This window comes from Stegostoma tigrinum, chromosome 44, assembly GCF_030684315.1.
Source record: "Stegostoma tigrinum isolate sSteTig4 chromosome 44, sSteTig4.hap1, whole genome shotgun sequence".
NCBI lineage: Eukaryota > Metazoa > Chordata > Chondrichthyes > Orectolobiformes > Stegostomatidae > Stegostoma > Stegostoma tigrinum.
In genome coordinates this window covers 4724807-4743718 of record NC_081397.1, presented here as the reverse complement: position 1 = coordinate 4743718, position 18912 = coordinate 4724807, and the positions used below count along the sequence as shown (strand labels likewise).

At 42.6% G+C, this 18912-nt stretch overlaps 1 protein-coding gene across 2 annotated transcripts in view; it reads left to right on the top strand.

Annotated features, from left to right (window-relative positions):
• Positions 1-18912, top strand: part of LOC132207092 (uncharacterized) — a 180613-nt gene that overhangs the window by 83687 nt on the left and 78014 nt on the right. The gene's annotated exons all lie outside the window — the stretch shown is intronic.

The following is an 18912-nucleotide window of genomic DNA, read 5'->3' as shown; positions in this document are numbered from 1 at the left end:
AGAAAATAAAAAATGGCTCAGATTGTACTTGGTTCTGCAGAAATCCTTACGTTTTGTGGGTTGGACCTGAAACCAGATGAGTGTGCAGGGCCTGTCTCACCTCATTTGCGAGGTGATAAAATAAGGGAACATGATGTAGAATCCTGCAGCTTTGAGTGTGAAAGTTTTCAGCAACTGATACCTGCAGTTCACAAATCTCTGGTGTTGAGGTAATTCTTTACTTTCTCTAACTGGTAAACAAATTGTAGAACTAGCACAGAAGGAAACAAATGATTCACAAACGTTACTTCTCTCTGATCTAATGCTGCAGGATTTAAGAATTTCTACCAGGACAGAATATTGATACAAATGTTCCTGAGAAATGGAGTTTACAGCTACGACAGTAAAACACAAGCGGTGGGAAATTAGCCTTTGAACTGAACAGCCTGCAGAAGGAATATGTTCAGCAAACATGACGAGGCTTGTCAGTGTCTGCACAGAGATTAACTCTGATTGCCAGAATGAGACCGGGTGGAGGGACATTTAAGGCTTTAAAGATGGTGATTTATTTCACAAACACATTTGCTCAGTGATCCAAGTGTACGTAGAGTGGGACCTGTCAAAAACCATTATCAATGAAAGAAACTTTAAATATTAATTTACTGTTTATTTTTCAGCATTTCTAGGAACATCCAAGAAGGAGAAAAGACAAGAGCCTGGTTTGATTCAATTTGATTCTCATCCTCTGAATGTTTCTGTTTCGACTTAGGGACAATAAACTGGGAGGTTCAGGAGTAAAGCTCCTGTCTCTGGGTCTCAGGAAACCAGATTGTAAAATACAGAAAATACAGTCAGTACTACAATCTGAGTTTATGTCTATAAAGGTGCATATTGAATGGTATATGTCAGTCTCAGTATCAGTGATGTGGAATTAACCCAGACTCTTCTTATTTCTCTCTCTCTGACCCCAGTCAATGGGCTACTGGTCTCACAGCTTCTTGAGGTGAGGATCTCACCTCTGCCATCAGTGTAAACCAGTCCCTCATTTTTCTCAATCTACGATCAAACTCTTTCACACATCAATCTGTCCCCACTCTCTACCAACCCAGAAAGAACTGCAGGAATCTGAAGCAAATCTGATGATTTTCTGTCTAAAAGGCTGATGTAACCAGCAGCATTTTAATGTTTTTGGCAGAGTTATTGATTAAAGTTTTTTTTTAATTGTTATTGAAGGAATAAGTTCACTGCCCCTATTCCCAAAATGCTGCTCAATCTGTCTTTTTACATCTTCAATGATTTTCGGCAGGTCACCTGGACAACTGAAATCACTGCAGGGTACAGACCTAGACATGAACGTGATAGTCTAAACATTTCAATTCATAACCACCAGTCCTCTCATTATAGGGAGATTCCTATAGTCACTGTCCCTCCCTTTAAATGCTGCACTCCAGGATGAAATCTCACAGAGTGTTTCCCAGTATCCACCTCAGGCTCAGTGAGAGTGTGAGCAAAGATTGTGCTCAGTGCCTGTGAAGTAGCTTACCATTGCCCATTGGGTATCGGAAAGTTACAGCTACAATTCAATCAGACACACCAAGATAAACATCTCGGGGCAATTTGAATTGAAAGTTACAATGATTTTACCAAGAATATCTACTGCCAAGAAATGAGCAGAAAAAATCTTATCATTTTGGCATAAAACTGATGTTTTAGATTATTAAATTAGAAATAGCAAAGTTTCTGTGAGGCGACTGATTTATAATGGCCGTTCCTCAGTAGGCGATGTACATTCAGACATCCTTAACATCATGTGTTCTCGCAGGTAGCATCTGCTGTATCCACTTGAGCAAGCAGAACCGCACCATTGAGCAGCTACTCATCAGTGAAAGCAAATTGATAGCCTGAAGATAAAAGGCACGGCCCATTGATTGACTGATTGATCCATTTGTGTCAGCCTGGATGGTGAGTGACTTTAAAGACAGAGTTGTCTCGCAATTTTGGGAATGTGCACAATTAATGGGCGGGTAAATCAGGGAGAATTTACAGCAAATGGATGGCGTCACCTCTCATTCATTGTCTTATTTACCCGCCCATTAATTGTGTGCATTTCCAAAATTGCTGGACAGCTCTGCCTTTGAATATTTTTGCCATTGGTATAGTTGATGTTGAAGATACAATGTTTATGTTAATTAATAAGTTAAACATTGCCAGTGGATGAGTTGCTCACTATTTACAGTAGAAGTAACACAATGAATCTTATAGCAATTCGTAAGACCTAACTTCCTTTTGTATCTCCAGTGATTAGGGCAGTGGGCAATGTAAAACGAGCGCCAGAATTTGATAGGGATTGCAATGAATAAAATGGATAACAGAATCCGAGCAGCCCTTAGAGATAAACAAGTGTGGAAAAGAGTACAACTGTTGGCTTTGGAAAGTGAATTAATGGGATGCATTGTTAGATCCCAAGATCTGATGATTGCAATGCCTGGTGAATGCCATGAGGTCATGGGGAAACTCGGGATGTCCATCATTGATCAGGTGTTTCACAGGATTGGATGTAGATGAAGGGTGAAGGAACAATGACAATGTTGCTATAATTATTGTAACACAAGCTGTCTAAGAGCACTGCTTTCCACTGGGGAAATCTGAGCATCATTGGCCTCTCTGAGCTGTATGTTATGAGAGCGAGTGGCTCCAACACAAAGGCCAGTTTCAGGGGGAGCGGTGCCTGTCCTATTCCAATTGTGCGGTAAAGAGTTCGAATAAAACTGAACACAGAACTCCAGGCTGCTCTTTGGCACCTCTCCTCAACTACTGGCACTGGAGCAGCGTACTGCACCTTTCTGCTACCGACTACGTGGGGTCTAATTAGTTGAGTATATTTAATTTTACCACCCTTTAGGGAGAGGGCAAACCCTGCAGCTAATCCTAGCTGTCAGTTGCAGGACAGAAGAACTAAGAGGGACAATGCAGTTGCGCTGTGTTCAGTTGACAATCGAAAGTCCTGGTCCTCACCAGGAAGATTTGAGCCTCACAGCAGGACAGCGATGACAACGAGAGTCCGAACCAGGGAGAATTGAGTCCCACTGCTAGATGTCTCGGATGAAGAATACTTCGTCCTCGCCGTGGAAAATAAGAGCCCCGCAAACAGGACAAGTGAGCCCTCACCGAGAAAAGTTGGATTTTTTTTTGCTGAGAGAAGGTAGGTTAATTACAACAGAAAGATGGAAAGATACATTGGTTGAATGAAAAAGCATGCACAGAAGATGGTTCTGCGTGTATCACAGAATGTCATAAATGCTGACACATTGTCAGGACTTCGCTGAAGGATGATGGATGTGTAGTGGATAAAACAGTCTGAGAGGGACTGCAGTATTATCTGTTTGCATTCACAGATTTGGTGTGGTAAATATATATATATATATATTTTCGAGTACTAATAGCCTGAGGTGAAAGTCTTTGAAAACGGAGCCGTCCTTGTTTGTCGACAGTGTCCTTTTTTTTAAGGGTTGAGGTACGCTGGCACTATGCTTTTTTGAGCATTTTCCTCCACCTTGATCCTCTTGCAGAGACGTGTTGCCAGTGGTGATATAATATCTTCATCCAAAGCTGTGGGCAAACAGCTTTGACTTCCCTGAGATTGTTTTTTATTCCACAAAAGAAGCATGAGAAGCACAGACCCAGGGTTTCAGTTTGGCTTTCAGTTTATATATCACAGAATAGAATCCCTACAGTGTGGAAACAGGCCCTTCAGCCCAAAAAGCCAACACTGACACTAAGACCATAAAACACAGACCCATCGCCCTATAAAACCATATAATCTACACATCCATGAACACTACTGGGGCAATTTAGCATTGCCAATCGACCCAGCATGAGCATCTTTTGACTGTGGGAGGAAACCGGAGAACCTGGAGGAAACCTGCACAGAATCAGAGAGAATGTGCATGCTCTACACCGACAGTCGCCTCAGGGTGGAATCAAACCCAGGTCCCGGTGCTGTGGGGCAGCAGAGCTAATCACTATGCCACTGTGCCACCATGCTGCCCCATGCCAAAGTGGAGAACAGGGGAATGTTGCCATTGGGTGTTTTGGTTTGCAGTTGCTAAATACAGCTGTGACTACTTTTGAGTTCTTTCTCTGCCGCTAGACTGTTTCATTTGCTGATTATTTCTCCTCCATTGGAGAAAATCTGCTTTACTGAATTTGCCTTTGCCAAGGATTTTTTTTAATGCGATGCTGCTATAATGAAACACTTGATAAGTAGTAGTTAAATACAATTATTTTGTTCAGTATTTCAACCCAGTTAAAGACATGCCAATTCCATTTTTTTTTCCAAAAAATATTGTCACTGTGATGTACAAATAAAGTGTGTTTTGCTTAAAGCCGAGTAATTCAATCGTATCTGGAATGCACCACCTTAATTAAGATAAAAGTTAAGGATTGTACGATCTCCTTGGTATACTTTGAGGGGAGTTTTGATCTCGTCCACAAAATTAAACCTATGCCCCTGGCCATTGCTCACTTCATGAAGGGGAAATATTTCTTCCTATCTGCTCTATGTCCCTCTTAATTTAGAACATCTCAGTCACATTACCTCAATCTCATCCGGTACAATTAAAAAGAAAAACAGTTTAGTCATTCATTCTTAATGAAGGGCCAGTGTCGTCTGGAGTTCAGAATGAACATCATTGAAATATATGAGATCCTGAGGGAGCCTGACCAGCTGGATGTTGAAAGGACAATCTAAAACTAGGATTAAAAATGAAGGTACATACCTCTCATCCCCACCTCCTTGTCCTGACACATCCTGTCCATCTGCTGTCCCAGCTATCCTACCTTCCCAACTCACTGACCAATCCTCACCAGCCCCGACCTGCACTCAGTGATCACCTTCCCAAAGACCATCCCCAGCACCACCTCTCCTCTCTCTATTATTTCTGAGCACACTTCTCCATCCCCCATTTCTGAAGAAGGGTCCTGACCCGAAATGTCAACTTTCCTGCCCCTCCTATGCTGCCTGGCCTACTGTGTTCCTCCAGATCCAAACTGTGTTATCTCTGACTCCAACATTGGCAGTTTCTACTATCACTGGGAAAACATTTGTTTTGCCCAGCCCTACTGAACCTCCTCTTCCTCAAAAGACATTAGATGTAGAATCTTCAAATGTTTCTAAAGTTGAGGAATATGGATTCTTGTTTCACACAGATTGGTGGGGATTACACAAGGGATGTAGAATTGCTGAAGCAACTCAGCCGGTCTGGCAGGGTGGGTGGAGAGAAGGCATAGGTTAGGTTTTGAGTCCAATGACCCTTCTTCAGATTGGACATGACATGCTTCAGTGTGTTCTCGACTTGTTGAAAACTGACCTTGAATTGTTTCACCCGATTCCTGATCTGCTTCAGACTATTGACAATTGTCTGCTTCAACACGCAGCCTTAGGCTGTCCATGACTTCCTTCAGCCTATTTTTCCCCCAACCAGCATTGTGATTTCACCTTCCCAATTCCTGAGTTCCACACATTGGCTCACTGCACATGTCCCATGATGTATCCTCCCTCAGTACAGGTACGAGATACTCCTTTGACACTAATGCATCTGTCTATCTTGGATCATAGCGTTCTTTCAAGCTGTTCTTTTCAGATTCCAGTAAATATAATTAAGAGAATAATCCACAGCAGCAATTTGCTGAAATGTGAATGCTTATTGCATAATAATATATGATTATAATAGCAATAGTAAATTATTACACAGGCAATAATGAATGAAAAAGAAAAGAGGGGTGAAAAAAATAAAGCAAGAAACCTCATGGCTTTCAAGAAAATATCTACAAGTCTCATGTTCTCAGAGATAGTAAGAACTGGAGCCAGAGAGAACACAGTGTGGAGCTGGAGGAACACTGCAGGCCAGGAAGCATCAGAGGAGCAGGTAAGTTGACATTTTGGGTCAGGTCTCTTCTTCAGAAATGGAAAGAGGGAAGGGACCTCAAAAATAGAGAGAGGGGGATGGTTTTGGGAAGGTAGGTTACTTGTTCTGCCCTTCAAGGTGCCCTCGATCGATGGTTAGTCTGGAGGACTAGGTTCATTTATAGCACCGTTCACGATCTCGGTCTGAATTTGAAGTCCAGCAGCAGCTGTAGCAGCCTGGAGAGAAATTCTGTCTCTCACACAGCGTGCCAAACATGCAGCATAGAGAAAGCAGGCAGTAAGGCAAAATTGCTGCCTGGTACAGACAACACAGGATGGGAAAACAAGTGCGGGTGTCGTCTTCGGCTCAGAAAGGAATGTTCGCAGGACTCAGAGGTTCGCAACTGGTTGAGTATTATTCAAAACTCTCCCAGCCTATGTTCTGATTCTGTGCAATCTATTTTCCCATGCAGCTGTTGAATGTCATCCTGAACTTGTAGCCCCCTTTGGCCATTCCTCTACACTCCCCTTTATATCTCCTTCTGTTGACCATATACATCTAAATCCTATAACACTCAGCTGCCTGTCCCTCTTTCAAAAAAATCTCTATCATTGCAATAATGTCATCATTCCAGGTACTAACAGAAATCGAAGGTCATTTCCTTGAATATTCCTCTTCTTGCACTGAAACATTTCTCACCCAACTCCCCTGCTCTTCTCAGTAGCGTTTCCCTGTCTGTTCTTGGTCTTCGTCATGTTTGCCTTGGTTTCTAACTCTCCCTCAACTTTTGCATCTATTGTTCTTCTCCTCTGGTTCCCATGCCCCTGCCACACTAGTTTAACCCCACTCCACCAAACCTCTCTGTGTGATGGGTGAGTTTCACTTCCCCTGTGTTGACTGGGACTAACTTTGTGCTGGGGGCTTGGATGGGGCAGAATTTATAAAGACTATTCAGGAGGATTTCTTGACACACTTTATAAACAGTTCAACCAGGGAAGGCGTTATATTGTACCTGATGTTGGGAAATGAGCCCTTCTGGGGGACTGAAGTTTCAGTCGGGGAGCATTTTGGGAATAGTGAGCATAATACCATGAGTTTTAAGATACTCCTGGATAGGAATAACAACAGCCCCTGAGTGAGCATGTTAAATTGAGGCAAGGTGAACTCCAAGAATATCAGGCAGGAACTGGAGAATCATGATAGGAGGCGACTGTTTGTGGGTAAATCCACGTCGGACATGTGGGAGTATTTCAAATGCCAGCTGATTTGAAGAGGAGATAATCCCCACCCTTGCTGTCCCCAAGATACCAGTTCCAGGTGCAACCCATCCAGATGGCACATGCCCAGATCTAGCCTCAATTCAAATCTGAAACCCTCCCCACTAACCACATTTTTCAGCGATGCGTTCATCACATATATCCTGCAGTTTCTGATCTGACTAGCTCATGGCACTATTCCTGAGGTCCCACATTTCAACTTTCTTCCTAATTCTCCATATTCTGCTCTTAGGACCTCATTCCTTCTATTTATTTTGACCTATATTGTTAGAACCAACATGCACCATGACCAGTGGTTCTCCCATCTTTCCCTCCAGAATGTCCTGCAACCGCACGGAAACATCCAGGACCCGAGCACCAGAGAGGTGACACATCATCCTGGACTCTTGTTTGTGGCCCCAGAAATGTCTGTCTTTTCCCTTTAGCATTGAATCTCCTCAAACTCGAGCATATTGATGGTTGTTCCATCCTCCTTCTGCAGCAGATCTGGTACCATGAATTTGGCTGCTGATGTAGTCCCATGAGAGGGCATTCCCCTCAAGCATATCCAGGACAAGAGCATCAGTTTTGCAGGAGATTTTTGCTCTGCCTGCTGAGCCCTCCTGTTCTGCCTGGTGGCCACCCATTCCCTTTCCTGCCTGTAGAGCGTGTGGTGTGACCACCTCCCACCGCACTCTCCGCAATGTCCCCAGATGCTGCTCCAATTCTGAAACCCGAGCTCCCAGGAGCTGCAAGTGGAGATAACTCTTGCACACATGCAGGTCTCAGGCACTGGGAATGTGCTTCCCACATCGAGACAGAGGAGCAGCCTCCGATTTGGAGCTCACCTGCCAGGTCTTACCTTTTTTATTTAAATGATCCAGACAGTGTCAAATACTTGTAATACTCGATTGAAGCTGTTGGTGTTTCTCCAAATTACCAGTTACTCGCCAACAACAGATTCCAGAACTTGTTAAGCCTCAGGCTCCTTCACCCACTGGAACTCTAACTGCTAACCTTCCTCTCACAATATTCCTCTCTCTTCACCTTTTCCGTCTCCCTCTTTAAGTAGAGGAGGAAAGGATAGGGGGAGGATAGGGAAATGAAAGCACTGCAGTGATGTGATCTTTGGGGCGGCTAATCCTTACCATCAAGTACTCCCACCAGACCCTTCACACTCACTCTGACTGCAAAGTGTACATCAGAATGCCATGTCTCAGGGCACTCTGGTTGGACAATTAACCTTTGACTGATTTAGTTGAGATTTTTTTCAAAAAATCCTACGTTGTCATGTTGACATTGCTGCTGTGGGCTGCTCACAATTTCATATTTATTTGAAGTTGCCTTTTACTGCAAATCAATATGGTGGATTGTGAACTTCTGTCCTCCCTGTTAAAAGAAAAATAAATTAGCTGTGCAGCTGAATAGACATCACATCCGCAAAATTTTTGCTGTCTCCAGAATTCAAAAAAAATGCATGAGAAATCAAAAAGGCGAGTTCTATCAACAATGGGATTTCCTCGTTGTAAAAAGATTTCCTCGTAGTTCTGATTCGAACACAGAAGGATCATCAACAATGTACAATTCGATGCCAGAAATCAGCCAAACTACATTCTAGACTCAGGGTAGATTGGATTTTAAACCCATTGCTGCCTTTATATTTCATTCTGTCCCCGAAACATTAACAATCGCACACATTTTATCTACCTATCGAGTTGATAATACACTGTAGGTTCTGAGTCAGATCGATAATCACACTCACCAGTTAAAGTGATAAATTTACACTTCTTTCTGGTGCGTATATCCTAATTGTACTTCAAAGTGTTGCTCATGATACCTTCCAAAAAGCTATATTGGATGCTGTGGAAATTTAAGTTGCTGCAAAAAAAATCTATACAGTGACTGAACATGGGAGCAATTCAAACATGTGGTGAAGTATCTAGATTAATTAATGATTTAATGTAATAAATATAATTTGTACATTATATACTTGGTAAAGCCCAAACATTAAGAGGGGAAGTGCTAGCTGAGAGACCAGACAAATCAATTCTGTGAGAACAAAACTGTAAAAGGGCGACAAAAACAGAAGTTGCGGGAAAACCCAGCAGGTCTGGACCATCTGTGAAGAAATAGAGAAATCAGAGTTAACATTTTGGGCTAACATCTGGTGAAGGGTCACCGGATCCGAAACATGAACTCTGATCTTTTTTTTCTTCACAGAGACTTTCCAGCAAATTCTGCTTTTGTCCCTGATTTATAGTATCCGTAGTTCTTTCGGTTTTTATTTGCACAGATCATTATTCTATGCGTTAGTTTTCTGTTGCAAGTATAAGGGGAACGGCAGAAGAACATGAGCTAATAGCCTTTTTGGTGCAGCATCACCAATTGACTGTGGATTGAGAAGTGTTAGCAAGGACATCAACCTATGGGTTCTGTCTGTGTATGCCTGCATTTGGAGCCTGATACAGATTGATCATCGAGTCCATTAAACCAATTCGAAATTAACCTCACCAGGGCAAGGCCAATCATCATTTAATGCTTCAATTGATTAGACTATAGGTGTGTGGCTTTGAAGAATTATTGAGCAGTTTTCAGTTATTAGAATGCCCATGTGAAAGTTTGAAGTTGTGCAGCTTGCAAACAGGAGTGGCCTAACCTGGAGGCTTTGGAAAGAGACTGACAATTTGAGTGTTGGTCTGCATGCTGAGCTGAAGCAGAAAGCAAAAGCTGAGTATGTCTGCGAGGTTGCTACATGACTTCAATAACAATAATACTGAATTAAGTTTCTTCAGTTATTGCAATAGGCTGTTTTCTGTTACCTTGTTGGTTCGTCTCAAATGAACAAACTAATTTCAGAATTTGTGTATAAGATCCCCTGAAACTTCCACTTGCTGAATCTGTGCTCTTCTTCAGCTCTAATTCCTTCATCTTACTGTGACTCGCACTGGCCTCAGAAACCTCCCTATCTCTGCCTCTTTCTACAGCACTTTGCAGTTTCCACAATCATCTCCAAGCTCACGATCTTCCGTCGATCAGCACCCTTCCTCAATATTTTCTGCACGGTCACATTAATGGTCTCTTAGCCAATAGAAAAATCAGAGTAGGCTCTTTATTCAGTAGATTTCAGCTGCTGTAAAAAAATCATTCGATGGATACTTTGTAAGATCACTTTGGTGACTCGCTGCACATGACTTCAAGATCAATATCTACATGTAGACACTGCATCATTTTATCCAAGCGCTCCATTAGGTCTATCAGCTGTAATGATATTTTGGTATGTTGTACTGTACAAGGTAGATTTAAATATTGTAGTCCAACCCTGAACTATTTTCGCAATTGAACCCTTGACACTTCTTATGAATCCCTTTCAGACTGTGTAAATGTTCTGGTACTACATTGAGCAGAGTAATACAGCTGTTTGCTCAGGGACTAAGCAATGCCAGTCCCCAAGGATTCTACTTGAGTCACTGGAACAGAGAGAGCGCAGTTGTTCTATTTATAGGGCAATCCTTGTAATGGCTTACACAATAGTATCTTGGACACCAACGAGGATAAGTGAATCCAGACTCAGACAAAAGAGAAGCTAAGAATCAATGCTTTGAAATCTTATGGAAATCTGTGAGACTCCAAAAGCAGTGATTGAAACTTAACAACAATGGATCAGAATCTGAGTGTAACCCAATGGGCTGGTACAGCAACACACCAGGTTCTGAGCACAGGAGCTTGGAACGTTTCATCAAGTGTTCAGGATCTCGGTACAAAAAAATGGAATGCGACACCAACCAATAGAGATTTATTCTGGACTGTTCACTTTCTTTCTCTGTTTTACAATCGGATGTCAGTTGCCTGGCGGATCCAATATATACTTTATATTGTTCAATACTTCTACTATCCTACCCTTGCAATTGTTGGTGTTCCTCGTAAGTAACAACAGCTGTTTATTTTATTTTCTATGAACTAAGTTTAACTGGATTATTATTCATGTAGTTCAGTGCAGCATTATTGATGAGATTGATGTTTCTGAGATGATTCCATAGATAGTTGTAACTTTAGAATCCACTGTTTTATTCTTGTTTCTGTAAACTAACGTCCTCTTTTCGGCTTCGGATGGTAGGTGTCAGCATTCAATTTGTATGTTTGTAAAACTCACTATTCTCCATCGTTGATCTTCTTACTTTCGTGCTGGAAACATCAAACCATTCTCTCCAGTATTCAACAAAGCCTCAGTTCACCTATTCATTCACCCTTCTCCCTGCTCTGGGCAATTTCTGAGCTTGAACGAGACTATCCACAACCTGTAATCTTGACCTTAGGTACATCTTCCGACCACCTGTATCAATATTACTAGCTGCCATCAGATTCACACAGACGCACGCCAGCAGGCTCACATATGCCTTTGTTTCAAAAATCAGACTTCACAATTCTCAGCTGGTCTCGTTTTCAATAAAAGTAACGTTGGGGAAAAAGATAACAAAATTCTTCCAAAACCCGACCGCGCATTTCCATTTGACTTCAAAAACTATTCATCTGGCACCCTGTACAAACTGACCTACATTAGTTCCTGGTTTGGTAGGAAGGCAGTTTTCACGTTTTCATTCTTTTGCGTGGACTCATATGTGCCCTTATCCATTCCATGGCTCCATTCTCATTTTTTTCCAATACTGTTATATTTTTGCTCTTTGTTATTACTGTTGAGTTTTACAAATATTGCGCACACAAGAGGAAACTGGTAAGTGAAAAGCTATTGCTGTATCACTTCTCACAAAACTAGTTTCTCTGATAAAGAGAAAGTATCATCATGGAATCCCTCCAAAGGTCCACACTGGCCCTCAGTGCATCCCACCAAGACCGATATAGCCCATCTTATCTCCACATCCCTGAACATGACCAGGCGATTGAGCACGGCCAATCCACCCTAACCTGCACACCTTTAGGCTGTGGGAGGAAACCAGAGAACCCAGATGCATGGCGAATGTACAAACTCCACAGAGACAGTGGCCAGAGGTTGGAATCAAACCCAGATTTTCAGTTCTGTGAAGCTGCAGTGCTCACCACTGAGCCACCATGCTGTGTGGTGTGGACTGGTATAAACAACCCTACTCTTCCCTCATTCTGCCACTTTCCTTCAGTTACAATAATTATCACACTGACACTCCATCATTCCACATTAAGGAGAAATATATATATATATATACCATTCTACTGCAAATGATCTTGTTGAAGAAAACTGAACGTATCTGTGGGAGGACACATAAACCTGTATTACCCAGCATCAACCAGTACAATATCCAAAAGTATTTCTCCTCCTTGTTAGTGATCAACAACTCTCATCGAGGCAAATGTGTCATACCCATATGAGCTTTCAGTTGTCAAACCATCGTACTGCCTTTTGCTTGCTGAAAGCATAGCTGCAGATGGAAAAATATCGGGAATGCTTAAGTGCCCCGAGCAGAAGCATGGATATTTCAGATTTGTAGGTATGTATGCTGAGAGCGTACTGTAAAATCAGCCTCCACTCACTGAGAGTGTTCTGTTGTCCAGACCATCCTTGTCTTCATAAGACCATAAAACATAGGAGTAGGAATTCAGCCATTCAGCCCATCGAGTCTGCTCCACCATTCAATCATGCCTGATATGCTTCCGAGCTCCATTCTCCCACTTTCTAGCCATATCCTTTGATCCTATTGACAATCAAGAACCGATCCATCTCCGTCTTAAATATATTCAGTGTCCTGGTCTCCATAGCGTTCTATGGCAGCGAATTCCATCGACTCACCACGCTCTGGCTGAAGACGTTTCTCCATCAGTGTTTTCATCCATAAACATAAACGAATTACAGTCACAATAAACAAAATCCTTCTGCCTAAAAACCAAAAGAACTGTGAATGCTTTAAATCAGGAGCAAAACCAGACGTTGCTGGATAATCTGAGCAGGTCTGGCAGCATTTGCGAAGATATTAAAAAGCGTCCACATTTCAGGTCCGGTGACGCTTCCTTCTCCACAACCACGATTTGCCTGGTGCTGTTTCGTATGGTTCAGCCCAGCGCAGTCCCCATTTTTTGTCACACTTCCTGAGTGCTCACTCCAAACAAAACAGCTCTGTTGGGCACATTTGAAATTCCGTGGCTCAGTGGCTACACTGCTGCCTCACAGCGCCAGCGACCCAGATCCGATTCCACTCTGTGTGGAGTTTGCACATTCTCTTCGTGTCTGTGTGTGTACCCTCTAGGTGCTCTGCTTTCATCCCACAGCCCAAAGGTGGAGAGGCTTGGTGGATTGGCCATGCTAAATTGCCCGCAGTGTGCAGGGATATGTAGAGTAGGGAGATGGAAATGGTCTGGGTGGGATGCTTTGAGGGTTCCTTTGGACTTGTTGGGCTGTAGGATCTGTTTCCACACTGTCTGGATTCTACAAGAAAACAACCTCTGACCCTGGAAGTATTTTATACTTTGTGCATCCTGCTTAATTCTGGGCAATTTGAAAGCGTGCCTAAACAGTGCACGACATCCCACGGTTCTCCCAGTCGGGGTAAGAATTCTGACAGTGACATTGTCACTGCCGAACTACCATCGTGACAGGCAATAGCTCCCGGAACTAAACGTAATGCACTTAATCCACTTAAGCGCAGCTAAACGAAATAGCGCTGAAACAATGACAAGAGGATGATGGATGAAGTTTAATTGTGCTGTGCAAATTTTGGCATCTTCTGCAGGACGGCACAGTGGCTCGGCATTTAGCGCTGGGGACAGGGGTTCAGTTCCAGCCTCAGGCGGCTGTCTGTGTGGAGTTTGCACTGTATCTGCGTGGGTTTCTGGAGGGCGCTCTGGCACATCTCGTAGATTGGATGCAGTGCTGTGATGGTTGAGGTTATGAACGTTGAAGATTAAGGAGAGACTGCTAACTAAATCCTGCATTGAGATTGCATGCTGTCTACTGCTTTGAGTACTGTTGGAGTTGCATACTTCGAAACAAATCGAGATTATGAATCCTTTTCCCCAAAGCATGCGACGTTTACCGAGGGTAGATCTGTAGAGTCGTGACAAATCAACTTCCACAGCATCTTCCAAAACCATGACCTACAACGTCTGGATTAAAACAGTACATATTTCAGGCTCGGAACTTTGTGGTTATTTAATATGTTTTGAATTGTGAAAGTCCGGAATTCATTGTTGTCTCGGATGGTTTTCAAAAGAACGAGAACAATTGCCACAGCATATGGTTATTAGATATCATGTTCCACAGCACATAGGGGCTCAGACAGAGCATGTGACAAAAAAATAGCTGAACGATAGAAAGAGATAACAAGGTGTAGAGCTGGAAGAACACAGCAGGCCAAGCAGCATCAGAGGAACAGGAAAGCTGACGTTTTGAGTCGGGACACTTCTTGAGAAGAAGGGTCAAGACCCGAAACGCCAGCTTTCTTGCTCCTCTGATGCTGCTTGGCCTGCTGTGTTCATCCATCTCGACACTTTGTTATCTCAGATCCTCCGGCATCAGCATTTCCCACTATCTCGGAATCTTAGAAAGAATTGTTGAGGTTGTATACTACAGACTCTGCAAAAGGTGATGAATTTGTAGGTAGGAAAGGTCTGATGGAGATGAGCTCACAGAATGAGTCAATGCAGCTCAGAATGGTAAATTAGTTCTAGCAATGCTGCAGAGGCTTTAGAAATAGAGGATTTGTACGAGCCACCATATCTGGCTGCTCTCATTTCCAATGGTACACACAACCTGATAGTCTAAAGTCAGGCATCCCTCCCTTCATACGCTCCAGATTAGCCACAGTTTGCTGTCAGGTTCTATCGAATAAGTAAAGAATACTGTTTTATATCTGCATGTCTGTGTCAATGTTTTCGGGCCCACTTTAACAGTCTGCACCATCCTAATTTCTGTTATTATATGTTTAGCTTGTTATTGGCAAATATGTGTTTTTCATCCAATTACTGGATCTTTCAAGAATGGAAATGTTTTCCCTGCAATATAATTTTTTAAAAAATCCAGAAACCTTCTTCGGAATACTTTTTTCAACATGTTACAATTATGCATTGTAATGGATATCACTTGATGGGTAATGTAGAATTTTTTCCCAGACACTTTGGCTTCTTTTATCAGTTGTGTTATAGCCCAATCACATCATTATTGATAACCCACCTAGAGAAACATTTCTGCATCAAAGAAATCGTCAATTAAATTAATTCTCCTCTTAATCTTCTCAACTCAAAACTGAACCATCCTATTTTGCTCATTCTCCTCTGTAATTGCATAATATATCCTCAGGGGAAAAAAAACTTCCTTTGTATGATTTTTCACACTCTCTACATTCTTCACATCCATCACTCCTGGCACCCTTCTGCACCCAGGCAGCCAATGACACTCAGATAAGATTGAGGGTATTCTGTCTAACTTTTAGAGCATCTACCTTGCTGCCTACAGTTCTGTTCACCAAACAACCAGCAGGATGTGAATGATGCTTTGGGGAGGATCTAGATAAAGGTTTCGCAGGACATTGCTCGGTGTGGGGGGATTTTACCTCTGATTAATAGACTAATTGGAATAGACTTGGTTTGTTTTCACTGAAGCAGGAGTTGAGATTCATAAGATTGTGAATCTCATGGATAGAGTGGAAAATGTTAGGCTTTTCTCAAGGTGGGGAGGGGAACTCCATTACTGGGGGGCACACATTCAAGGCGCGAGGCCAAGTCTAAAAGCGATGTGTGAGGCAAGTTTTTCACACAAAGGGCGTTGTGTACCTGGAATGCACTGCCAGAGGAGGTGGAGGAAGCAGACACAATAGCAGCATTTGAGAAGCACCTGGACAAATACATGAATGGGAAGAAAATGGGGGAATACAAATTCTCTAAGTGAAGACACCCTTTGCTGGGAAGGGCAAGTTGTGAATGGGCAGGCCTGGATGTTCTGCTCCTGTGCTGTATTGTTCTTTGTTCTTTAAGGTTTTCTCATTTCCGAAATAGAATATGCACAGTTTGTTATTCTTTCTTATAGTGAACTTTGTGACAATTCTGATTCTGTCCCGTGGGAAGTGTGATTTATCCAAATGTGTCACTCTCTACCTGGTGGCTATGGCAGTTGCGGACCTACTGGTTATTATCTTCGATCTCATCTTCAGACACATTCCAATTGTTTACCGTGATGAGTTCCATTTCTTGTTTTCTATCCCCGTGTGCAATATCCACGCTGTTGTGCTTTATGCCGCCACTGACTGTTCTGTTTGGTTCACCGTCAGTTTCACCTTCGATCGCCTTATTGCCATTTGCTGTCAGAAGCTGAAAAGCAAATACTGCACTGAACGAACAGCCGCTATGGCTCTGGGAACGGTGACTGCTTTGAGCTGCATGAAGAACATTTTCTGGTATTTCATGCTGTCGGGTGATTATTATCAGGTCAACATACCCTTGTTTTGTCACACAAGGGAAAATGTTTTAGAGTCTATGTTCTGGGTGACGATTGAATTTTTGCATCATATATTAACACCGTGCTGCCCTTTCATCTTGATTTTGTTGTTCAATACAATAACTGTGAGAAATATTTTGTTGACAAGCAGAGCCCGTAGAAGACTGCATGCTTCTCGTAGTGGCAGAGATCCAGAGATGGAGAATCGGAGGAAATCCATCATTTTACTCTTCATTCTCTCAGCTAATTTCATTATCTTATGGTCAACGTTAATGGTGTTTTCTATTTGGTATCGGATGTTTTGTTTGGGGTATCATTCAATATCATTGCATGCTTTTGTGCTTGAGTTGGGATTGATGCTTCAGCTCCTGAGTTGCTGTACAAACACTGGTATTTATGCTATTACTCAGACAAAATTCAGAAAGAATTTGGTGAATGTCGTAAAATTCCCCTTTACTGCAATTATTAAATTAATTGTGAGATAAGGATGGAATGAATGAAAAATTGATCTTTATTCCAAATATTTTGCTGAGGTTTGTGGGAATCGAGACAACAGCAAATGTGTGTTTCATCTGAAATCTGTATGAAATCAAATAGGGTTCTGTCCCTATCTAAATGAGTAAGATAGACAAAAAGTGGAACAGTTAATGGCGCAGCAGGATTAAATCCTACTCTAATGGTGACCATGAGACAATTGGTGAAATTGAGGGAAAAAAATTAAAGATTACTGTCAAATCACTGTTCCCTTGGTTATCAGTAAACTGAGGAAATCTGTCATCAACAGAGCAATGAAGGAGCACTTGCTCAGTCACAACCTGCTCACTGGGACCCAGTTTTGGTTTCTGACCCGTTCTGCCCAGACCTCATCACAGCCTTGACAATGGAGAATACTTGTACAGCTGGTGAACATGCCTCCCCATCGCATTGATGCTATTTTTGACAGTTATTGCAGAAATTATATGGTTTAATTCCAGCGTCAGGTGACTGTTAGTGTGGAAATTGCATGTTCATTCTGTGTCCACATGGACACTCCAGTTTCTTCTTGGAATCCAAGGATTTGCGGGTTAGGGTGGGATTGGCCATGCTACATTGTCCCATAGTGCCCAGGAATATGCGGGTTAGGGTGGGATTGGCCGTGCTACATTGTCCCGTAATGCCCAGGGATGTGCGGGTTAGGGTGGGATTGGCCGTGCTACATTGTCCCGTAATGCCCAGGATTGTGTGGGTTAGGGTAGACTGGCCGTGCTACATTGTCCTGTAGTGCCCAGGGATGTGCGGGTTAGGGTGGGATTAGCCATGATATATTGTCCCGTAGTACCCAGCGATGTGCGGGTTAGGGTGGATTGTCCATGCTAAATTGTCCAGTAGTGCCCAGGATGTGGAGGTTAGATTGGATTGGCCATGCTAAATTGTCCCATAGTGCCCAGGGATGTGATGATTAGGGGGGAATTGACCATAGTAAATGCATGGTTAGGGGTACAGGGTTTAGACGGTGAGTTGTTCTGTGTAGGATGATCATTTGTGGGCCAGTACAGATGCGGTGAGCCAAATAGCCTTTGTCTTCATCTTTGACAGTCTATGAATCTATGACAATGACCTGCCCACTTCTTTCTCCCAAAGGGTGTCACCTCAGATGTGTCAGTGTTACGTTGCTTCAGCTACTGACCTGCACACTGGATCATACTGTTTATATCCTCTTGTAACCTAATGCACTCCTCTTCACTGTCTAACACCTGGCCAATTATTGTGTCTTCTGGAAAAAATGCCTGCCTTTATTTCCGCATTGTCAACTAAGTTATGTTTTGAACATAATAGCAAAGGAATCAGCACTAATCCCAATGGTAAGTCATTGCAAACCTTCTCCAGGCAGCTTTTCACCATCAGGCAATTTCTCCTGTAAAGAAGCCAAATTTGAATCCAAATCTGTGACCTTATCCTGATATCCTGAGCTTTCATCTTCGTCTTCAGTCTCCCCAGGGATCCTCATGGAAAGCCTTGCTGAAATCCAACTGAATGATAGAGAATGCCCTCTCATTACCTGAACTCCTGGTCATCTCCTCAAAAAAATTCCTTCAGATTTATTAGGTATGGCCTCCATCTGGCACAGCCATGTGGAACAAACCTGATCAAAATTGCTTCTCCAAGTCCAAAGATGTACAGGTCAGGTGGATTGGCCGGACTAAACTGGAAAGGTTAGGTGGATTAATCATGACAAATGCAGTGTTACAGGCACAGGTTTCTGGTTTCAGTCTGAGCGGGATGCTGTTTGGAGTCAATGCAGACCTGATGGGCTGATTGGCCATCTTACACACTGCACAATTCTACAATGCTAAGATTTTAAATACAGATTAATTTTCTC